Here is a 20515-nt window from a genome sequence, read left to right as displayed (position 1 = left end):
CTGATCTTTAGCAGTAGAAGCTGCTTCGAGCCACATCCCCTGTGGAAGAAGATAAAGCAACACCATCCGGGTCTGGAGGGGCCCGGAGAGGAGCTGAGAGCCCTCTGACCCCTCCCCTGCAGTCACCCTGAGCAACCGCTAAGGTCCCCTCCAAGTGCAGCTTGATGACTCTGCAGGTCCTCCTCTCCCAGTCACCTCGCTGTCCTCCCACAGCCAGGCCTCCCCCATCCCTGAGACTTCTCATGCTGCCTGAACTTTCCCCACAGTCTCAGGCCTAGGGAATGTGAGGCTTGGAAGGAAGCCCCTGGAAGGGGGCCACCAGCTTCATCCATCACTTTTTGTAGATGGGGGAAGTGATCGGGAAGTGAGTAAGGACGAGTCCAAGGTCACCAGGGCCTGGGGACAGAGCTGGGGCTGGAAGCCAGGTCCCCGGACTCCCGGGTCTCAGCCGGATCCTCCCCACCAACCCGCACCCCACCTCTGCCCCTCACCCTAGAGCTTCTTCCAGGTCTGCCTGAGAGGGGCCGAACGGCTGTGGGTGCCAGGCCTGCTGTCGGGGCCACGGGGACGCCAGCCTGCCTCCGAAGGTCAACATCCTTGCCCTCCCCTCCTGGCGGCTAATCAACTCCAGGCCAGGCCTGGCCCGCCGCAGCTCCCTGGACGCTCCTGACTCCCCAGAGCTGGGGTGAGCCCAGCTTCCCGGGCCTGCTGAGGCCACGGCTCAGCCCCACCCCCGCTCTCACTGCTCCTCCTGGCCCATCTCTCGCCACACTGTGCCATCTTGAGGACATTTTAGGAGTTACCCACCTCTGCAGGTTATTTGCTTACCATACCCGCGGGGCCTGGCCTCCGAAAGGGGCACGGAGCCCTGTAAGACTGGGCCCCGCCCTCGAGTTGCTGCCCAGGACATCTGCCCACAGCACAGGCCGTCCATTCAAAACTTCTCTCCACCCTCCCGGCAAAGGGATGCCTGATCGGACCCTGTGTCCCATCTGCCCTGCGTCCAGCCCAGACACCAGAGCGTCTCACCCGGACAACGGCTTCCTGTAGCATGCCGTCCAGTCAGTTCTCAGCCAGCATCCGGAGCCATCTGTTGAAGAGGAAGATCCCATCCTGCTACAACCTGCCAAACTCCTTACCCAGACTCACCCAGCACGCCCTGGGCCCCGCTCTCCTCACCTATGTGTCAACTAGTCCTTCCCCACACAACCCGCCATGTTCCAGCTGGACTGGCCTTCACTTTAGTGGGAGATTTGTACCTGCCCCAGGACCCTTGCACTGGCTGTTCCCACTGCCTGGAGTACCCTTCCTCCAGAGAGTCACATCATCCAGGTGCCAGCTCAGATGTCCCTTCTCAGAGAGTCATCTTTAGGCACCCAAAGGTGGCCCTGCCACTCCCCAAAGCTCATGCCACCATGTCTTTTCCTCACAGCTCTTACCATCTAAAATCATCGCGCCCTGTCTCTTGCCTCTCACCTCCCCATCAGCGTGTACGCCTGTGATGCAGAACTGTGTCTGCCTCCTTTTCCTGGCTCCGGGCTTTGATTTCTTTGACTTCTCCAGCCCTGGCAGCCCCACTGAGCAAGGGCCCGGTGCCCAGCCGTACCTGCGGGTTCGGCTCACCCTCAGAAACCCCGCACCTCATACCCTTGAGCCTCTTCTCACCCAGGAGCCTCTGCAGTCGGGGAAAGTAACGTATGTCCTTCTGGGTTTGCTGCTAGGATTAGCCAAGGAAGGGCCTCCCTGGTCCAGGACTCGGCTTGGTGGCCTGGCCACAGGTCTCTGGGACAGAGAGCATCTCCAGATGCCTTGCTTGGAATGAGGAAGTCTGGGAGCAGGCTGTCCAGGAAGGCAGGAGATACAAAGTGCAGACATAGAAATACGAGTTGGAAGGGAGCCTGCTGGGCATCTGTAGACCACCTCCTGAGCTTGGTGTCCAGCCTGGGAGGGACCCTGTGAGCAGGAAAGAACCCAGATTGCCCTGAGGTGAGCTCCCTGGGCAGTTGGGATGTGTGCCCTGGTGAGCCATCCCTGGAGTTCCAGAGGATGACTTTAAAAGGCTACAAAGACCCAACAGTACATAGCATTGAGTCGCAGAACCAGAGAGCTGTTCGTTCTCTTTACTTCGTTTCCTCCTGATGAAACCCATGAGGAGGTCTCAGCTTGCTGCTCCTCCATCTTTAACACCTCTTCGATATTCCCAACTTCCCCAGCTAACAGCAGCCTCCCTGTTACCTTTCTGACCCTTCCCCCAGCTCACTCGGCTACAAGGTTCCTCAGATACAGGGGAACACTCCTGCCTCAGGGCCTTTGCACTTGCTGTTCTCTCTAACCTGGATGCTCTTTTTTTAAAAAAATTAATTTATTTATTTTATTATTTTATTTTATTTATTTATTGTTTCTGGCTCTGTTGGGTCTCTGTTGCTGCTCGTGGGCTTTTCTCTGGTTACGGCGAGTCGGGGCTACTCTTCGTTGCGGTTTGCAGGCTTCTCACAGTGGTGGCTTCTCTTGTTGTAGAGCATGGGCTCTAAGCGTGCGGGCTTCAGTAGTTGTGGCACGTGGGCTCAGTAGTGGTGGCTTGTGGGCTCAGTAGTTGTGGCTCATGGGCTCTAGAGCACAGGCTCAGTAGCCGTGGTGCACGGGCTTAGCTGCTCTGCAGCATGCGGGATCTTCCCGGATCAGGGATCGAATCCGTGTCCCCTGCACTGGCAGGCGGATTATCAACCGCTGCGCCACCAGGGAAGCCCTGGATGCTCTTTTCTTAAATACCCACGTGGCTCTGCCTTCGCTCCCTTCAGAGCTTTGCTCAAATTCGTATTGAGACCCTCCCCAACTCTCAGTAAGGCAGTGACCTGTCCTTCATCTGCTTTCTTTTCTTCCACAGCACGTGCCTCTACCATACTGCATTTATTTTGCTTATTTCCTGTTTCCCTCCACTAGGGCATGAGCTCCATGCAAGCAGGGACTTTATTTCTTTTTAATTGCTTTATTCCAACACCAGAACAGTGTCTGGCGCATGGAAGGAGCTTCTGGAACAGTCGTCAGCTGAATGGGTAGGAGAGAGAGCGGGGCATTGGGACCCCAGCCCTCGGCAGGGAACAGTTTCCAGTAGGCTAATAACACTATTTTATTTTTCTGGTTACCTTTTTTTTCTTACGGCAAACGATACTGAGTTTTTCCATTTGCAGAAGTGATTTAGAATTCCCTTCTAAAATAAATTCACTTAATTAGAAAATGTACATTTATTTCAAGAATAATATTCAGTTAATAGAGTTACAGGTGGTAGGCGGACACGGCAAAAGCTGGGAAGGAGAGACAGGAGCGACCAGGGCTGTGTGATGGCTGGAGTCCGGGCCTCCCATGTGACAGATGAGGAAGCTGAGGCCCAGAGCCCGAGTTACTCATGCACAGTCACAGAGTGAGTTAATGGCAAGGAGAGCACGTACACCCTGGTCTGCTGCTTCCAGGTGTGCCTTTTCCTTCTGAATTCTCTGTTCCATCTGTCAGCGGACACTTAAGGGGAGGTGGGGCTGGGGGCAGCTTGTGCTGAAGATAATAGGACTGAGGACATCTTTTAAATGACTTTATCTCCATCACCAGAACAGTGCCTGGTAGGAGGCACATGTTAGATGCATGAATAGACAAGAGACTAGAAGACATTGAACCCCAAACCCTTCCCCGCTGGGCACCCAGTGTTGCTGGGGAGAGGTACCGGGCCCAGGGCAGCAGAGGCAGGCTGTGGAGATCACCTGTTTACATAAATCTCTGCAGGTAGGTGCCCCAGTACGGAGGAGCAGTGGGGATGCTGGTGCTGAGAATAGGGAGGGGCTGCACCCTTTGGGATCTGGAGAGAGATGTGTGCTACATGGGGCAGCCTGGGTTGCAGGCAGCAGCGCAGAGCAGGATGTGGGGGGATCCCTTCTTCCCGGGGACCCCCACAGCCGTGGGCTCTAGTGTGGAGAGGAAGGCTCAGGCCCTGTGTTCGACAGCTGTAGCTTCCACTCACCGGCACCAGCTTCTTTATCATCTTCATCTCCTTCCTCCTTCTCCAGAGGCCTGACATCAGGACTACATGAGAAAGTCCTCCTACAGCACTCACTGTAGCATCGGGTCCAGAGACGGAGCTCCGAAAATGCTCATGCCTGATACTTTAGGGTAGGGGTCGGGTTCATCGATGGGTTAAGAGCACCAGGATGTCTGCTATGCACGTTTCTCGATAGCAACTTTCTAAAGCTGTCCATTCCTATTCATTTGAGGAGCATCAGGGACGCTAAAAGGTCCTGCCCCTTTGGGGTTGGGGCTGGAGAAGTGAGAGGCTGGGAGGCTGAATCAGGAGGCTGGAGAGAGCTCAGGAGTAACAGGGCGGTGGAAGGAGACTCAGGGCGCTCAAGCCCATTGCCATGACCACACAACTGAGTGGGGATTGGAGGCCAAGTGCGTGGGTCCCATACTCTATGTTCTGCCCCTAACTCTTAGCAGCTTCCAGACTCAAGAACTGGAAATTCACTTGCGTTGGCCAACTGAGACATGACAGGTCATCCTGGCATGGTAGCTCAGCTGACCCTGAATGACTCAGGACAGAACCTGAGCCTCAGTTTACTCCCTCTGCCGAATGGGGAGAAAGGTACTGCCTAGCCTGTCTCACTCAGCAACCTGAAAGTTGAATGAAATTGTTCTTATTTCCCTTTGATTCGTCCTCCAATTATTTTGATTATTCTGATTTTTTCTGCCTGGCTCAGCCTCTGGAGGCCTGGGGACACCTGAGGACAGAGCTCATACCTCCTGCGGGCCTGAAGACTGGGGGAACGGGGTCTCAGAAGCCAGGCCTCGGGGCTCTACGGAAGCGTGGGGACTCTCTCCCAGGGCCCTGCCTGAGAAGGATTTATGGTTTGGCCTGCAATGTGATGAACTGCTAAATATGCAGATTATGGGTACAAATCCGGGGGTGGCAGGAAAGGGGGCCGGGTGGGGTGGGGGGCGCGCTGGTGGTCTGGCTGCTGGACCACGTGTGCGGGTGGGGCCTGGCTGCTCCAGATGGGGCTGCAGATGTGACTGTGGGAGCGCTTGGGAGGGGGCGGGCTGGGGGGGCTGCAGCATCGGTGCGTTACCCCACCTCCTGGCGTTCCATGGGCTTCCAGGCCAGACCAGCTGGGCCGTTCCCCCCAAGGCCACAGCCACTGAAGGCCTCTGGGTGTTGCGTCCTTGAGCAGCTAGACAATGGGAGAGGTGGGGGGGGGATGGAGAGAAAGGGCATGTTCACTGCTCAGCTGGGGAAACCAAGGCACAGAGATGTGGGGTTATGTCCCCCGGGTCACACAGCAAATTGGTGACCAGGTTTGAAACCAAAGGCAGATCTCTTGACTCTTGGTCAGCACTGGGCATGACTGGGCAGGAAGAGGGGTGACTCAGCCAGTAGCAGCTCAGATCGTATCCCAAACAACCCAGGGCACAAGGGGTGGTCACTGCTGTCACACACATGAGGAACAGGAGACAGGCTGCATGAGGCGCCCAGCTGGAGGCAGTAGAGCTGGGTTTGTCCCAGGGCTGGGGAGGGAGGCTTCGGGGAGAAAGGGGCCTCAGTGAACACAGGATGGCTTCCTTAGATTAGCTGGAAGCTTCCCGGACAAGAAAGCTGGGTTGCTGGAGGGCAGTGGAGTCAGGATGTAGCTGTATTTTAGGTGAAAGATGAGGAGCGTGAAGCTGGAGGGTCCTACAGTCCCAAAGTGGGTATCGGGAAGGGTATCACCCCTCCCACCTTTTCCCATAAGGGAGACAAGGCACAGAGAGGGCCAGTCATTCCTCCAAGGGACACAGCATTTGGGTGGACTCATAGCAAACGGATTTGATGTCTTGGGTTCCTTCCCAGGGTGCCTGGGGTGAAAGAAAGCGGTGCTGAGTGCTGAGACCAGAACCTTCCCTTGTCCTTGGCTGAGGGGCCCAAGCGTTCCCTCCCTGCCCCCAGCCCAGGCCCCTCAGCCTGACACATGGCTGGTCCTGAGGATAAGGCAGGTCAGGGGTGCCTGGGGCTCCCACCCCATCCAGCCAATCGCCTCCTCCCCGGCAGGAGTACCAAACTGTGGGAGCCCTACCCAGTGCAGAGGAGACAGTCCGCTCTCCCCGGCTTCCTGTTTCTAGGTCCTGGACCCCCAGGCACTTGGCCTAAGATGGCAACGGGGAAGCAGGAGATCAGAGACTCAAAGTGGCAGGCGTCAGGATGTACGGGCAAATCCATCAATAGGAAACGCGAAATGAAATCGGAAGTGCCGGGGCCCTGGGAAGCAGAGTCTACTCAGGTGTCTGAGTCCACAAGATGTTCCCGGGACAGCTGGGGGGGGCGGTTTCTCAGGGAACAGTGGCACTGCCCAGAACATGACCAGTACAGGCGAAAGGGGACGCTCCCATCACGTACCACAAGGGCTGCCAGAGGGACGGTGACTGCTGCAGGGCCTCTGCCCTGCCCTTCCCCTGCCCCTCCCTCCTTCACAGCAGGATTCTGACCTGAGGGCCTTCCTCTTCTCCACCTACTCATGGATCCCCACATTCTACCTTGGAAGTTGTACATGGCTTCTGGGGAGGTATTCTCAAGGACGGAATGAGCTAAGCATGAGCTGGGAGTCTGATCGACCCAGGTATGAGTCTGAGTCTCTTTTGTTAGCTGTGTGACCTTGGGCAAGTAACTTAACTTCTCTGAGCCTCATAGAGTAAGGGTTGCTGTCTGCCTGACCCATAGTAGGTGTGCATTAAAATGGCCATCCCCCTTCTTCTGTTTCCCCTTGAGAGGAAACTTCTGTTGCCCCACCCCTCCTATTTGCCAATGCCCCATAGGCTCCTTCTCCTCCAACTTACTTCTTCCTCAGTGATAACAGGACTGTAGGGAAGTGAATAAGTAGCAGCCTTAGCTACCAGGCCCTGTGCTGGGTGTTTCCATCACTGCTGGGGAACTGAAGCACAGAGAGGTGATGTCACTTGCTCAAAGTCACACAGCAACTGAGAGACCAAGGAGACAAAAGTCCAGATCTGTGGGAGCCCACGGCTTTGCCTTTCCAGTCCGCCTTCCTGTCTGCCTCTTCTAATGAATCATAGACAGGCTTCAGACTCAAAAGATCAATAAGGTGTGTGTGTGGGGGGGCGACGTCGGGGCCATGGGGATGAGGGCACACAGCCTGGTCGGGTCTGGAAAAGAGAAGTAGTCCCGAGGGCAGGGTTTGTCTCATCACAGTTTTGCAGAGGGGAGGGCCTGCCCCATGCCGTTGGGTGACTCACAGGACTGGGGGGCCAAGGGGAGGGTCAGGCTGGGGCTGTTGGGGGACTGAGAAGGCCAGGAGAGAGCCACAGAGGGGCCCAGACCTTGGGCACCCACCGGTCCTGCTCTTTGCTCCTGGGGGGGCAGGGATTTCTCCTTTGCTTTCAGGGAAAGCTGAGTTATCAGAAACATCTTCAGGCAAAGCTCGGGGCTTCAGAACTTTGTCCCCACCCCTAGCCCCTACCCCCAGCCCCTACCCCCAAGCTAGCCACAAAAGGAGGGCTTTCATCCTGGGAAAGGAACATTTTTCCCCCATGTCGTTTTATTGAATTCAGCAGAGCCTTTTATTTCTAATTCAGGAAGTGTCCTGACAATAAAGACATCATCGATATATTAACTCACTTCAAAATTTCAAGCACATTCTGGAGGGAGATTTTCCAAATGGAAAACAACACTGCAATAAAGAGAACAGTGTGGTCTGGGCTGTCACTGCGTTTCTGCTTGGGCTGTGAGCAGGGGAGGGAGTGCGAGGGGAGAAAACGCGTAAAAACCCTAACAAACCAAGCGGGAAAGGCAAACTCCCACCATCGCGTCAAGGCATTGTTCCAGAATCGGCCTCCGTGACTGGGCATTGCTTCACTTGACTTCCATCTGCTGTAGCAGAGAAATTACAAGAAGCAACGGCTATGTTTTAGTGCCCCTGGCCGTGATATTAACGCTGTTGACACCCTCCCAGGAAGACAGTCAAGCTCACTCTCTAATTTCCAGTGGTCACGGGTGTCTGTGAAGTCTCTTATTGCACACAGAGGTCTGTGATAGCATTTATTTTCGGGGACTCCTTCAATTCAGGCCTCCCAGCAGGCACTGGAGCGGAGACGTCTCTCCCCACTTTAGAGGTGAGGAAAGCTGAGGCTTGTTCCATGTCACACAGCTAGAAGGCGACAGTCAGGGTGGTGTCCGAGTGTTCTGACCCAGACACCCCTGCTGAGAGGAAGACGTCGGTTCTCGGAGGGCAGTGGGGATGGAGGTCCTCCCTCCTGACACCCTACTTTACCTTCAGTGTCAAAGTTGAGCCAACTTCTCCTTCGTGGGAATTCACTCATTCATTCATTTTTTTTTTAAATGTTTTCTTTTATTATTATTATTATTTTTTTTTTGGTTTTTGTGGTACGCGGGCCTCTCACTGTTGTGGCCTCTCCCGTTGCGGAGCACAGGCTCCGGACGCGCAGGCTCAGCGGCCACGGCTCACGGGCCCAGCCGCTGCGCGGCACGTGGGATCTTCCCGGACCGGGGCACGAACCCGCGTCCCCTGCATCGGCAGGCGGACTCTCAACCACTGCGCTGCCAGGGAAGCCCCATTCATTCAGTTATTCAACAGATACGTATGGAGAATCTTCCAGAAGCCAAGGCTTGTGCTCGTGCAGGGATGGAGTAATAAATAAAAACAGCAAAGCCCAGACTCACTGGTTTTTGGGGTCAGGCCCCTTTCTCCTGCCACTGCCTCCTCACTGAAGAAGGGGCAGCTCTGGCCCCTGATCTGCCTTGCATTTCTTTTCCACGCACCAGGAGCAGCCCCCAGATGGGCGTGAGACCAAGGCCGGTGCCTCCCATTCCCCCCCCACGGCCCGCCCCCGGCCTCTGCCCCAGACCCTTCTGGTTTCAGCTGGGCCTGGGACAGGCCAGGGGCAAGGGAGCCCCCGGGGAGCCTGGAGCAACACCCATGAGGGGGAGGGGAAGGGAAGCCGGGCAAGCAGAGGTGTGTTTTGAAATCTGCTTCCTTTTGGCCACGCTTGAACTTCCAAGCAGCCGGGTTTGACTGACAGGCGCAGAAAGGGAGCCGCGGCTCCCTGTGGAGCCCGGGGCAGAGATGGAGCGGCTCCGGGGGGGCTGGGGCTCCAGGGCCCTCTTCCTCTGCCCTTCCTCCCTGCTCTCTGACGGGGAGAGCCCGGGGGCCTGGGGGCCTGGGTTCCGGCTCCCCGGGCCCAAAAAGGCCGGGGTGAGGCTGGAGGTCTTGGAGTCTGAGACAGGAAAACCCCAGGATCGCTGCAAGACTGAGCCCTTTCAAGCGTGTTTGCCAACAGCAGCCCCGTCAGCAAGGGCAGGCAGCATTTACTGAGTGCCTACTGTTTATTCTTTACATATGCTTGCTAAGTGAGTTTATCTTTGTAAAAATCTTAGGAAAGCGCTCGACGCATATAGATGCATATATGCATATGCATATATGTAATCATATGTATGCATTCCTAAATGAATAAAGAAGTTGAGGCTTGGCTCTGCCATTTGTCTGTTCAACTCAGATCTGTCCCCTGCTCTTTCTTTATCCTTCTCCGTGTCTTAGGGTTGACTCTGGCCAAACGACCTCTCCCGGGCTCTTTTGCCAACCGGCTTCCTGTTATCCTTGGCCAATGGGAAGAGCCGGTTGGAGATTAGAGGGTGGGAGGCAGGGTTCTTCTCCCCCTCCCCGCCCTGATCTTCTGCTGTCTTCCTGGGCGGTGTCTGAGCCACCCCTGTGGTACCAGGTCCTGGGGACAGGCCCTCCCTCTGTGTCCCAGCTTCTGTGGTCAGCCCCTGCCTAACTGTGGTTCCAGTGTCCCTCCCCGATCCTGGCTCCTGGGCTCTCGTGTCCTCACTTACTCCTCGGTCCCTCTAATCCCAGGGATGTTGCAGCTTCCTGCTACTACTTGCCCCTGAGTTGCCCTCTCATCCCATAAAGCCTTTCCGCTCTTCTAACCCCTTCAAAATGAGTGCCCTATATTAAATTCCTTCTGTTGAAATAACTGCAGCTCTGGTTTTCAGACCAGATCTAATAAAATGCCCAACTATGTGCTACGCCCATGTGCCTGCCTTCAAGAAGTTTATAATCTAGTAGGGAAGAAGGGTGTTCATCCAATCATCACATAAATACATATATAATTACAGGCAGCAATCAGGGCTGTCAAGCACAGAGTCTATAAAGAAAGGTCCTATCAATGGGACCTGGATCTCACCTTGGGGTCAGGTTTCCCCGAGGAATGGACGTGTTTTCCAGGCACTGCGTGAGATGCTTTCCATGTCCCAGTTAACCTCACGGCGATACCACAAGGTAAGGGTTATTATCCGCATTTCATGGATAAAGAGGGGAAGGTCCAGCAAGATACGATCTTCTACTGCAGCCACACGATCCTGGGGGGACTGGGCTGTGATGGGGACCCCGGGCCTGCCTAATCTTTGCCTGGCTCCATGCTGTCTGCTGTCTGGAACTGAAATTTTGCAGAGGAAAGAATAGGCCTGGCGAAGGACAGTGACTTCCCCAGGGTCCCCAAACCAGGAGAAGCTGGATCACCTTGTTCCATAACAGATCCCAGGGCCACCTCCGCCCTGTGGGCTTCTCCAGTCACTGCTCAGCTGCAGACTCAGTGCTTCCTCCCCTTCCCCCTCCCCCAGCTTCCCCCCACCCCCAAGGCTGAGGCCCACAGTTCTGGGCCCAGTGCCAGACCCTGCCCCTTCGGCGACCCCTTTCCCACTGTCCTGAGTTTCTGAAACTTGCTGTCTGTCTCAGGGGAAAGAAAGTTCCTGCAGCCCTCTTGAGGCCACGTGTATGTGAGTGAGTGTGTGTGTGTGTGCGTGTGCGCTCACTCTTACCTAGGGTGCATCTCCCCCTTGGTAAGAGGGGGGGGACCCTTCCAAGCAGCCCTCACTGTGAGTCAACCCCCCTGCAAGTCGTGCCTAGGTGTGGGCACGACCTCCTGCTGCAGGGGGCGTAGATAGGTGAGAGTGGGGGAATGGGAGGAGCTGGGGGTCCTGGGGGCTTTTCAGGGCAGAGCAGCCCCTGCCACAGGCTCTGGGGTCACAGGGAGGGGCCCAGGGCTCTCTGGCTGGGAGCCAGTGGGGACAGAGAGCTGGCCCAGGGAGAGTGGGAGAGGCAAGACTCCAGGACATCTGGGCTGGGGGAAGGTGAAAATTACTCATGCAGGAGGTAAAGGCCTGGCTCTGCGCAGCCCTGAGGTCTCTGACGGGAAGTTAAGACCTCAGGGAACAGGGGGCTTGGCTGGGAAAGGGCTGGGGGAGGGAACCAGCCACAGAGAGAAGCTGGCTGATGCCTCCTTGAGCAGATGGGGACACAGAGGCTGAGAGGTGGATGATACGCTCAAGGAGGAGACTGGAAATGACCTAACTTTCAGTACTTCCGACTTTCCACCCCAACATTCCCATACCCATGCCAACCAGGAGCCACTTCTTTAAAATCCCAACCACCTTAGCCTAATTTTCTGTGGGAGACGGGAGGTAGCACTGGGCTACAATAGCCAGCATTTATTAGACTTTATCATTTTATTGTATTTTATTTTATTTTGGGGCTGCACCACGTGGCATGTGGGATTTTAGTTCCCCGACCAGGGATCGAACCCGTGCCCCCTGCAGTGGAAGCGTGGAGTCTTAACCACTGGACCGCTAGGGAAGTCCAGCCGGCATTTATTAAACTCTCACTATGAGTCAGAATCTGTCTAAATAAACTCACAACTGTCATTCCATGTGTCTTCACAGTAACCCGACTAGGTAGATGCTATACTCATCCCCATTTTATGGATGAGGAAACTGAGGATAAGGAAGGTTAATACTTGCCCGAGATCACTCAAATAGGCAGTGGGAGATCCAGGATTTAATTCAAGGAGCCAGAGCCCCTGCGGTGCCACCAAAGACCTGCAGGAAAATGCCCTCCTCCCCACCGTGTGCCCTCACAGCAGCAGCCCGTGACTGTCCTCTATGGGAATTTCAACAGGGGCCTTATCAGCTGTCTCAGGCATCCTGGGCTCTGCACACACTGCGGTTCCTTTGCCTTCATTCATTCATCCATTCATTCATTCCTCATCCTGCAGGAATTTATTGAGCATCTACTACATGCCGGGTGCTGGAGATTGAGCACAAAATCATCACTATCTCCACTGTCATGGTGTTTACATTCTAGTGGGAAAGATGGAAAATAAAGAAATATATAACATAATACCAAATACTCATACTGCTAATAAATAATCAAGAAAGGGGATGGAGATTGACAGGATGGTATTTTAGAAACAGGGGTCAGGGAAAGTCTCTCTGAGGAGGTGATACTGAAGCAGAGCTGTAGGCAAGGGATTTATCACAGCGTAAATGAACTGTTCTCTGAAAATCTAGTGTCTGTCTTTCCCACCAGACTGTCTGTCCATGAGAACAGAACATTTGCTGTCTTGTCCATAATGGCATCTCAATGCATAGAGCAGTGCCTCACACATAGGAGGCACTCAACGAACAGTGCCTTGCACACCGTAGGTGAATGGGTGAATGAATGAATGGATGAGGCAGAAAATCTTTGCAGCCTCAAGTTCTAACTGCGCTCCTGCCCCACAGAGGATGCAGACTTGTCAGTTTCCTCCTCGAAGCCTCCCTTCCCTCCCCAAAAGCGACTGAACAGGGAGCTTGACTGACCCTTTGGGGCAGGTGTTGAGAATCCCAACTCAAACATCTGGGCCCCAAACAGACGATTGAGGAAAGCCAGCAAGCAGCGAGGCTACGGGGACGTGGAGTGAGAAGAGGGGAGCTGGAGATGGGACCAGCTTACCCGCTCGTCTCCAGACAGCCCTAATGCGCCGTCATCCACACTCCTGTTGGAAGCAGGGCCCCCGCCAGGGGGGCCAAGGTGGTGGGAGAACGCTGCTTCCTCACAGCTGTGTTGACTCTGGAGCTGCAGGGCTGGACAGGAAGGGGGATGGGGAGGGCACCTCCACCCCCAGCACAGGGGGGGCTGTAAGCGGGCAGGAGGTCGGGGCCACATCTGGGAGTGTCCCAGGCTCAGGAGAGCCCAGGCTGGCTGGCAGCTAGGGGCTTTATTCTACCAAAGGGAAAGATCCCTTCCGGGGTGGGGGCAGTTAGCGAGGGCCTGAGCTTTGGGGAGGCTCCTCCGCTCCCCTGTGCAAGGGCCAAGAGTCCACCTGCAGAGTCTCAGCATCCCTCAGGTCGGCCCTCCTGAGCTGAGGTTGGCCTGAGAGGGAGGAGATGTGGGAATAGCTGAGGGGCTGTGGGGAGAGGGCGGGACGTCCACCTCCAAAGCGCTGGCCCAGCCACCTGCTGGCTGTGGCCCTGGCATGCGTGTCCCCTCTCCGGACCTCGGTTTTCTCACTCTGTGAAATGGGGCGATCACAACGACACCGACCTCACGGGATCGCTATGGGATCAACAGGTGAAGCCCCATTATTGTGCAAACGCGAAGCGTGGGCACTGGGTGAGGGACTCAGAGGAAAAAGAAAACTTGTTCCGGGCTTCCCTGGTGGCGCAGCGGTTGCGAGTCTGCCTGCCGACGCAGGGGACGCGGGTTCGTGCCCCGGTCCGGGAGGATCCCACGTGCCGCGGAGCGGCTGGGCCCGTGAGCCGTGGCCGCTGAGCCTGCGCGTCCGGAGCCTGTGCTCCGCAACGGGAGAGGCCACAACAGTGAGAGGCCCGCGTACCGCAAAAAAAAAAAAAAAAAAAGAAAACTTGTTCCATGTTTGCTGACTTTTACCCCCGAGCTGGTGCTTAGCTCAACAGGGCAGCACTTGTGTTTTGGAATCAGACTTTGAATCCTGTCTAATGATTCTCTGAGCCTCAGTTTCTGTGCCCGTGAAATGGGTGAACACAGTAAATAGTAAAATAGAAACGCACAGCACAGCTTCTGGCACATGGGAAGCTATAAATGGCAGTTTATATCACGGAGTAAATGTCAGGGGCTCAAGACGAAGAAAGGCGGGTTCCCTGCCCTCAAGCTCCCGGTCACTTGGGGACAGATACCAAATGATTGTGGGAGACATTAGTAAGGGCCAGGAGGGGGCCTGGATGGAGCAGGGGTGCCAAAGCGAGCCTGCCAGCAGCAGGTGGCCCAGACGCCAAGGCTGCGAGGGCAGGTGGGGCTTCTCCAGGGCACCCGGCACCCCAGGCAGAGGGACCCGCGTGGGTAAAGGCAAGGAGGCTGGAAAAGCACGGAGGCGTACATTGGCTGAGGACGGGGCACCCGGAGGCTCCCTGCCAGAGGTCCCCAGGGCCAGCCAACATAAGGAAGAGGACCAAACCCCACACCCCTCTGTGCGTGACCCCGAGTCACCGCTGCCCCGCAGGGCCCGGCCTATTTTTCCCTGGATTGCGCAGGCCGGAAACCCAGCAGGAGCAGCCAGGCCGACATCAAACCCTCCCACCGCAGACCTAGCCTCAGCCCCTCTCCAGGCCTCAGCGAAGCCATAAATCCCCGAGCAGGGCGGTGGGAGGGGCAGGCCCCCGCACACGTCCCGGAGGCCGGACAGAGGCCGGCATCTCTGGCTGGCGGTGACTGAGCGCCCCCGACACCCCATCACTCATCCCGCACGCCCAGCTGCCCCCACCTTGGCAGCAACCCATCCATCTCAGCCAGACGCTTTCAAGTTCAGCCCCAGGCCTCTCTGCTTAGTGTTAAGATGAGCCTGGGCTCACGCGGGCTGCTCTTATTTATCTTCAGGTTCATCCGCCAGCGGATCACGCTGCAGGGCAGCCCCAGTTCTCAGGACGGGCCTCCAGAACGCGGTCCTCCTCCGGCTTCCTTTCCAGTTCCCCGCCTGGCAATGCACGGAGAAGGCTTGCGGCCGGGGGGCGATTCATCTCAGTCACGGGCCGTTATAACTAGGCGTTCGGGCCTCTGCTATCTCTTGGCAGCCCTTTGAAACATTAGCGTCTGTGCACTAAACCGGGGGAAACGGAGGCACCGAGAGGGGAGCCTCTCGCCTCAGGGGTCTCCTGGCCGCCTGGCTCTGCTGCGGGCACCGGTGGCCGATCTTTGGCCAGATCACGCAAGGCCTTGTGGGGCCTTTGCCTTGATGTCCTGCAGGCCTGGGCACACCGGTTCGTGCCCAGTGTCCTCTGCTAGACTGGGAAGTCCTCCGGGCAAGGCCCACGCTCCCCCGGATTCCCCCATCCAATCACAGCATTCTCAACTCAGGCACAAGAAGGAAACTTAGTGCTGGGATTCAGAAGTGGGGCTCTGGAATCAGACAGGGCTGGAGCCCTGACTCTCCACATCCCAGCTCGTGAGCTTGGAAGCTGGTAAGGTCTCCGAGTCTTAGTTCCTCCCGTGAAGACTGAGGGCAAGCGACAGAAGCTGTGAGGTAACACATAGAAACTTCCGGGAACCACGCAGGGCATAGGAGGTGAGCTCAATGAAGGCCTGTGACTGTGTTTCTTATCACCATCACCCTCTCAGGGGCCCTTGACCTGGGGTCCTCAGAGAGGTAACGGAATAGGTATCATTCCATTATTCCGGCAGTTCCAGGGCCCTTGCATTCTCCCAGCTTGGAGAATACTGCCTGGACAGAGAATGTTCTCTCTTCGGGGTGATTAGAATTCCACAGCCAGTGTGGACACAGCAGTCGTCTCAGAGGATGACCCCAGGCGTGTTAGAGGGGTAGAAGGAGGGAGGAATAAATTAACTATTACGTTAAAACAAAGTTTGTTCGAGAGATAAGATCTTTCAAAACACAGGATAATGAAAGCTTGGAAAAAAGACCAGGAAGCTCTAATTTGGTCCAGCACCATCCCTGCCCAGCCCCCACCCCAGCTCTGGGCTTGATGCTGCTTTGATGACCCCTCCTGTCAGCCTCCTGACGGTGGTCCCATTCTCCAAGCGAGGACACTGGGTTTTAGGGGGGTGACCTGACTTGCCCACCGTCACACTGGCGGAGGCCAGGTCAGGCCTCCACGCCGCAGAGGTAGAGGCCTTAGGGAGGAAGGCACAGCACGGGCTTCGGGGTCAGGCAGACCTGGATCCCAGCCCGGGTCCGCCACCCACCGCTGTGAGACTGTGAGCAAACCTCATTTCCCCATCTGGCAAGAGGGTGTGAAACCACTGGAGGGAGTTAAAGACTGATTCTCTAGGTGATCTGACTCGTGGGCACGTTTTCAGAGATGAGGCCTCACACTTCCTGACACCCACGGGTCTGGTGGCCAAGGTCCCCAGTTCCCACACCCTCCTTCTGAAGCCCCCGAGGCCTGTTCCTAGAGCCAAGAGCCATGGCCTGGCCGCCGGGGTGAGGTGGAACTTCCCCGAACAGGGGCTCTCGTCTTCTGCTGCCACCCAGATGTGGAGACCTCCTTGGTCACAGAAGATTGTGTCTTTGAGTGGTTGTAATCCCCTTTGACCTTAGGATGAGGAGGAGAGAAAGGGGGTGGAAGAGAACTGGAAAGTTCATCATCAGGCAGCATAGACACCCAGGCCTCCGTTTCCACCCCTGTGAAATGGGTGAATAGGAATGAGATTAGATGATCTCTTAGGACGCTTCCAGCTGAGGGCTGGGTGTGGACCTCCCCAGTGCTGGGGCAGGAGGTAGCATCTCTGTGCTCCTTTTGCCCCCAGAGATTTGTGGCCCCCTTGAAGTCAGAGCTGGGAGAGACGTAAGTGACCACCTCCTTCTACAAATGAACACAGAGGAGGAAAGGAACTCACCCAAAGCCACACAGGATGTACATGGCAAAGCCCAGGGAGCAACCCAGGCCTCACTTGCTACACCACGCTGTGTACAATAGAAAGATCCTGCTTGTTGAACGAATGAATGAATGGATGAATGAAAGTTCGGTGAGAAGCCCCAACCTCCTCCCTCCCTCCCTCTCTCTCTTCCTCCTCCCTTCCTTCATTCTTGCCTTTCTCTTCTCCTTTCTTTCCCTCCTCCCTGCTCCTTCCCTCCTCCACACTCCAAACGTCTGTTCTGGGCCAGGCCTTGTCCCAGATAGTGCGACCTCCAAGCGGAGCCGACCACATCCCTGTCCTCTGATAGCTCTTAGACAAGTGGGCAAGAAAGATCCTCCTGGGAGCCTCCTGACCCTGCCGGGCCCCCAGGTGTCCCTCTCTCCCCACACGCCGCGCCCAGGATGTGAGGGGGTTAAAAAGCACAGGGCAGAACAGGCCCGCTCACGCCCGTTCCCCGGCCGGCCAGCCAGGGGGCTTGCTGTGTTTCTTTTCCTCCTCCTCCTCCTCTCTCCTTTTTTTTTTTTTTTCAAGAAACACATGTCATTCGCCATAACTCATGCGCTTATTATAATCATGACCAGATGGTTAATGGGATGTAATAAAACCACCGCTAACCTGGCCCTGCTCACACATCTCTCCCCCTTGCCTCCACCCTGCGGCCAGCTCGCCTGCCCCTGAGCTACTTCAACACTTTTTCATGGCAAGATTGACCTGAGGAAAAGGGAGAAAAGGGGGAGTGAACTCTGTCATATTCACTTTTTGTTCATTTGTTCATTCGTTCATTCTTTCATTCGTCATTCATCTCTCATCCGTTCACTTTTTATTGAGTGCATAGTGTATGCCAGGCACTGAAGATGCAACAGTAAAGGAGGGCAGGCTCACCTCTGTCCTCCTCGGTCCTCTGGTAGGAAAGATAGATGTCTTGTAAACAGGTAATTAAACCCTTAATTAATTACAGGTAATTACAGAGGGGTTGGCCTTACAGGAAGACCAACCAAGACTGGACTTTCACCTTCAAGAGCAGAACTGTGTCTATTTGATGCATCCATGTATACTGGGTCCCTAGGAGGTCCTTTATGAATATTCCTCCAGCGAAGGAATGAATGAATGAATGAGTGAGCTGTAGATCAGAAAAGGCTTTCCTGAAGAGCAGAAGTTGAGTTCTAAAATAATGTCTCCCAAATGGAGAGTCCAGTGGCTTACCTGAAGAAAAGAGTAGAAATTCTATTTATTTTTATTTCTCAATTTTAAAATAAGAAACTAACATTTTCTCTGATTATATATACAGACTGATGATAGACTATGTGGTATATACATGAAATTCACAAATAGCGCTACATGCAGTGGGGTGCGCTCTGTGTTTTTACTGCTGGGGAGAGGTCTGTGATCAAGAGTTGGGAGACCCCTCGTCTTAGCTCAGGCTGCCCTCACGAAATACCATACACTGCATGGTTTAAACAACAGACATTTATTTCTCATGTTTCTAGAGGCTGGGAAGTCCAAGATCAAGGTGTTGGCCAATTTGTTTCCTGGTGAGAGCTCTCTTCCTGGCTTGCAGCTGACTACCTTTTCCCTGTGTCCTCACACAGCTTGTGTGCACGTGGGTGGAGAGAGAGGCCCCTCTTCCTTCCTCTTCTTATAAGGCCACCTAGCCTATCAGACTAGGCTCCCATCCTAGGACCTCACTGAACCTTAATTCCCTGCTAAAAGACTTATCTCCAAATGCAATCACATTGGAGGTTAGGGCTTCAACATATGAATCTGGGGGGGGGCATACCTTTGCTCTAAAGGATGGACAGGTGAGGTCCTGGATGAGGGGTGAAGGTGCTGGGGGAAAGGGACCCACATTCTAGAAGCAGTGGCTGCTTCAAAAGCCCTGACATGGGAATGAGTTTGGGGACAAGAGGAATAAAATTCCCACCTTTCCATTTGCCATCCTTAGGAAAGTGTTTCTTCCCTCTAGTCACGCTTCGTGCTGACGTGAACCTCGTACTTATTTTGATGCAAAACAACGCAAGAGGTAGAATCGGAGGATGATCTGAGATTCCAAGCCCAGGGAGGCTTCTGGACAGCGGGATGGCTCAATGGAGGTGGTCATAATATAAAGACGTAGTGTGGATGTAATGTCGCAGTGTGTGCTCCAGGCCAACACCTAGGACGTAAAGCTTCATTCTCGGCTGTCCTGATGCCAAGACTCCCTTACCCACTCTCCCTCTCCAGCCTCTCCTTGCCCCAGAGCAGGCCCCCGCCTGCACTGCTCCCAGCACCCACTCGGGCCTCCCCGAGGTCTATCCCACGGGAGGTCAGGATGCATTGGGATCCTGTTAAAGCAGATGAGCATGCCTCTCACAGGCTTAAACCCTCAGAGCTTCTGCCACACTCAGAATACATCCCAGTCCCTACCATGGCCCGTAGGCATGGACTGCGTGAGCTGGCTTCTGGCCACCTCTTCCAAATTCACTCCTATCCCACCTTCGGCTGCCACATGGGCCTTCTTGCACATGTTTGAACCTGCTGAACACTCCCACCCCAGGGCCTTTGCACTCGCTGCTACCTCTCCCTGGATCACTCTCTCTCCTTTTATCCCAGTGTCTCACTCCCTCACACTTCACTCTGGTCTCTACCCAAATGACATTGCTTCAAAGAGGTCTTCTGGGGCCACCCCATTCCTTATTCTGCTTTCTTTTTTAATAACACTTATCACAATCTGACATATTATATATGTGTTTCTTTATTTGTAATATTGCCTCTCTCCCACTAAAATGTAAGCGCAAGGAGAACAGGATTGTGTGTCTGCTCCTTACTGCCTTCTGAGGGCTTATAAAATTATCTGGGCCCCAGCAGGTGCTTATGAAACATTTGTCAAATGTCTGAATTAATAAGCAAATGAATAGAAAGCTTTTTTGCAACTTATCAAGCAGAAGGAGACGGGAGAGAAGGAAGGAGATGGACCACGAGAGACTAGGAGACCCTGGTAGGAAGTTTGGAGTTGGTACTAACTGAAACAGGGAGATACTGAAGACTCTATCATGATTTGGTTTACGTTTTGTAGAGATAACTCCTTTAGGTATGCTATGACAGAATAAAAGGGGAGAGTTTTTGACTATGGAATTGGGGGAAATTAGGGGCAATCTGATAAAATTATGGGGAATGCAACACTTTCAGCCTCAGTCATCCCATCCATCCTCTCTCCCTGTGCCCCGCCCCCCCCCAATCTCTCTAAGGTCCCTTTTTGGTTTAAAAAAACAAAGGAATAAATATAGGGGTGGTAAAATCACTGTCCACCACGTCCAGCCCTCCGTGAGTTTTCTATCTATTCTCTGCGTGTCCTCCCCATTCCCGAGTGTGTGAGAAGAGGGTCCGGCGCTGATTTATGCTGCTGACAGAAAATCTAATGAATTGAAGACATAAAAGCATAACAAGGTTCCCCCTGGGATAAATCCATTCTGGATTCGGGCCTTTGAGAGGAGCACGTGGCCGTGCTGACAGCCCAGTGTCCGTGATGGATGTGGCTCTGGATGCTGCGCTCGGGGGCACCGAGGATCTCGTTGGGGGTGGTAGTGGGAGGAGCTGATGGAGACTTAGGAGGCTCTAAAACATCCGAGCCTTGTAGCAAAAGGAGCTTAAGGCAAATCCGAAACGGAGATTCCAAGCACGTGTGGGGTGCACGCGGGCTGATGTCACTGTACGGGGAAGGATGCATGGAGACCCTGGGGCAGATGGAGGGGTGGACTGAGGACCCAGGGACTTTGGTCCTGGCCTGGGGCCAAACTTTGTCACTAAATGCAACCTTGGACAACCCC

Source organism: Kogia breviceps, chromosome 7 (genome assembly GCF_026419965.1).
Source record: "Kogia breviceps isolate mKogBre1 chromosome 7, mKogBre1 haplotype 1, whole genome shotgun sequence".
Classification (NCBI taxonomy): Eukaryota; Metazoa; Chordata; class Mammalia; order Artiodactyla; family Physeteridae; genus Kogia; species Kogia breviceps.
This window is presented reverse-complemented; position numbering follows the sequence as displayed.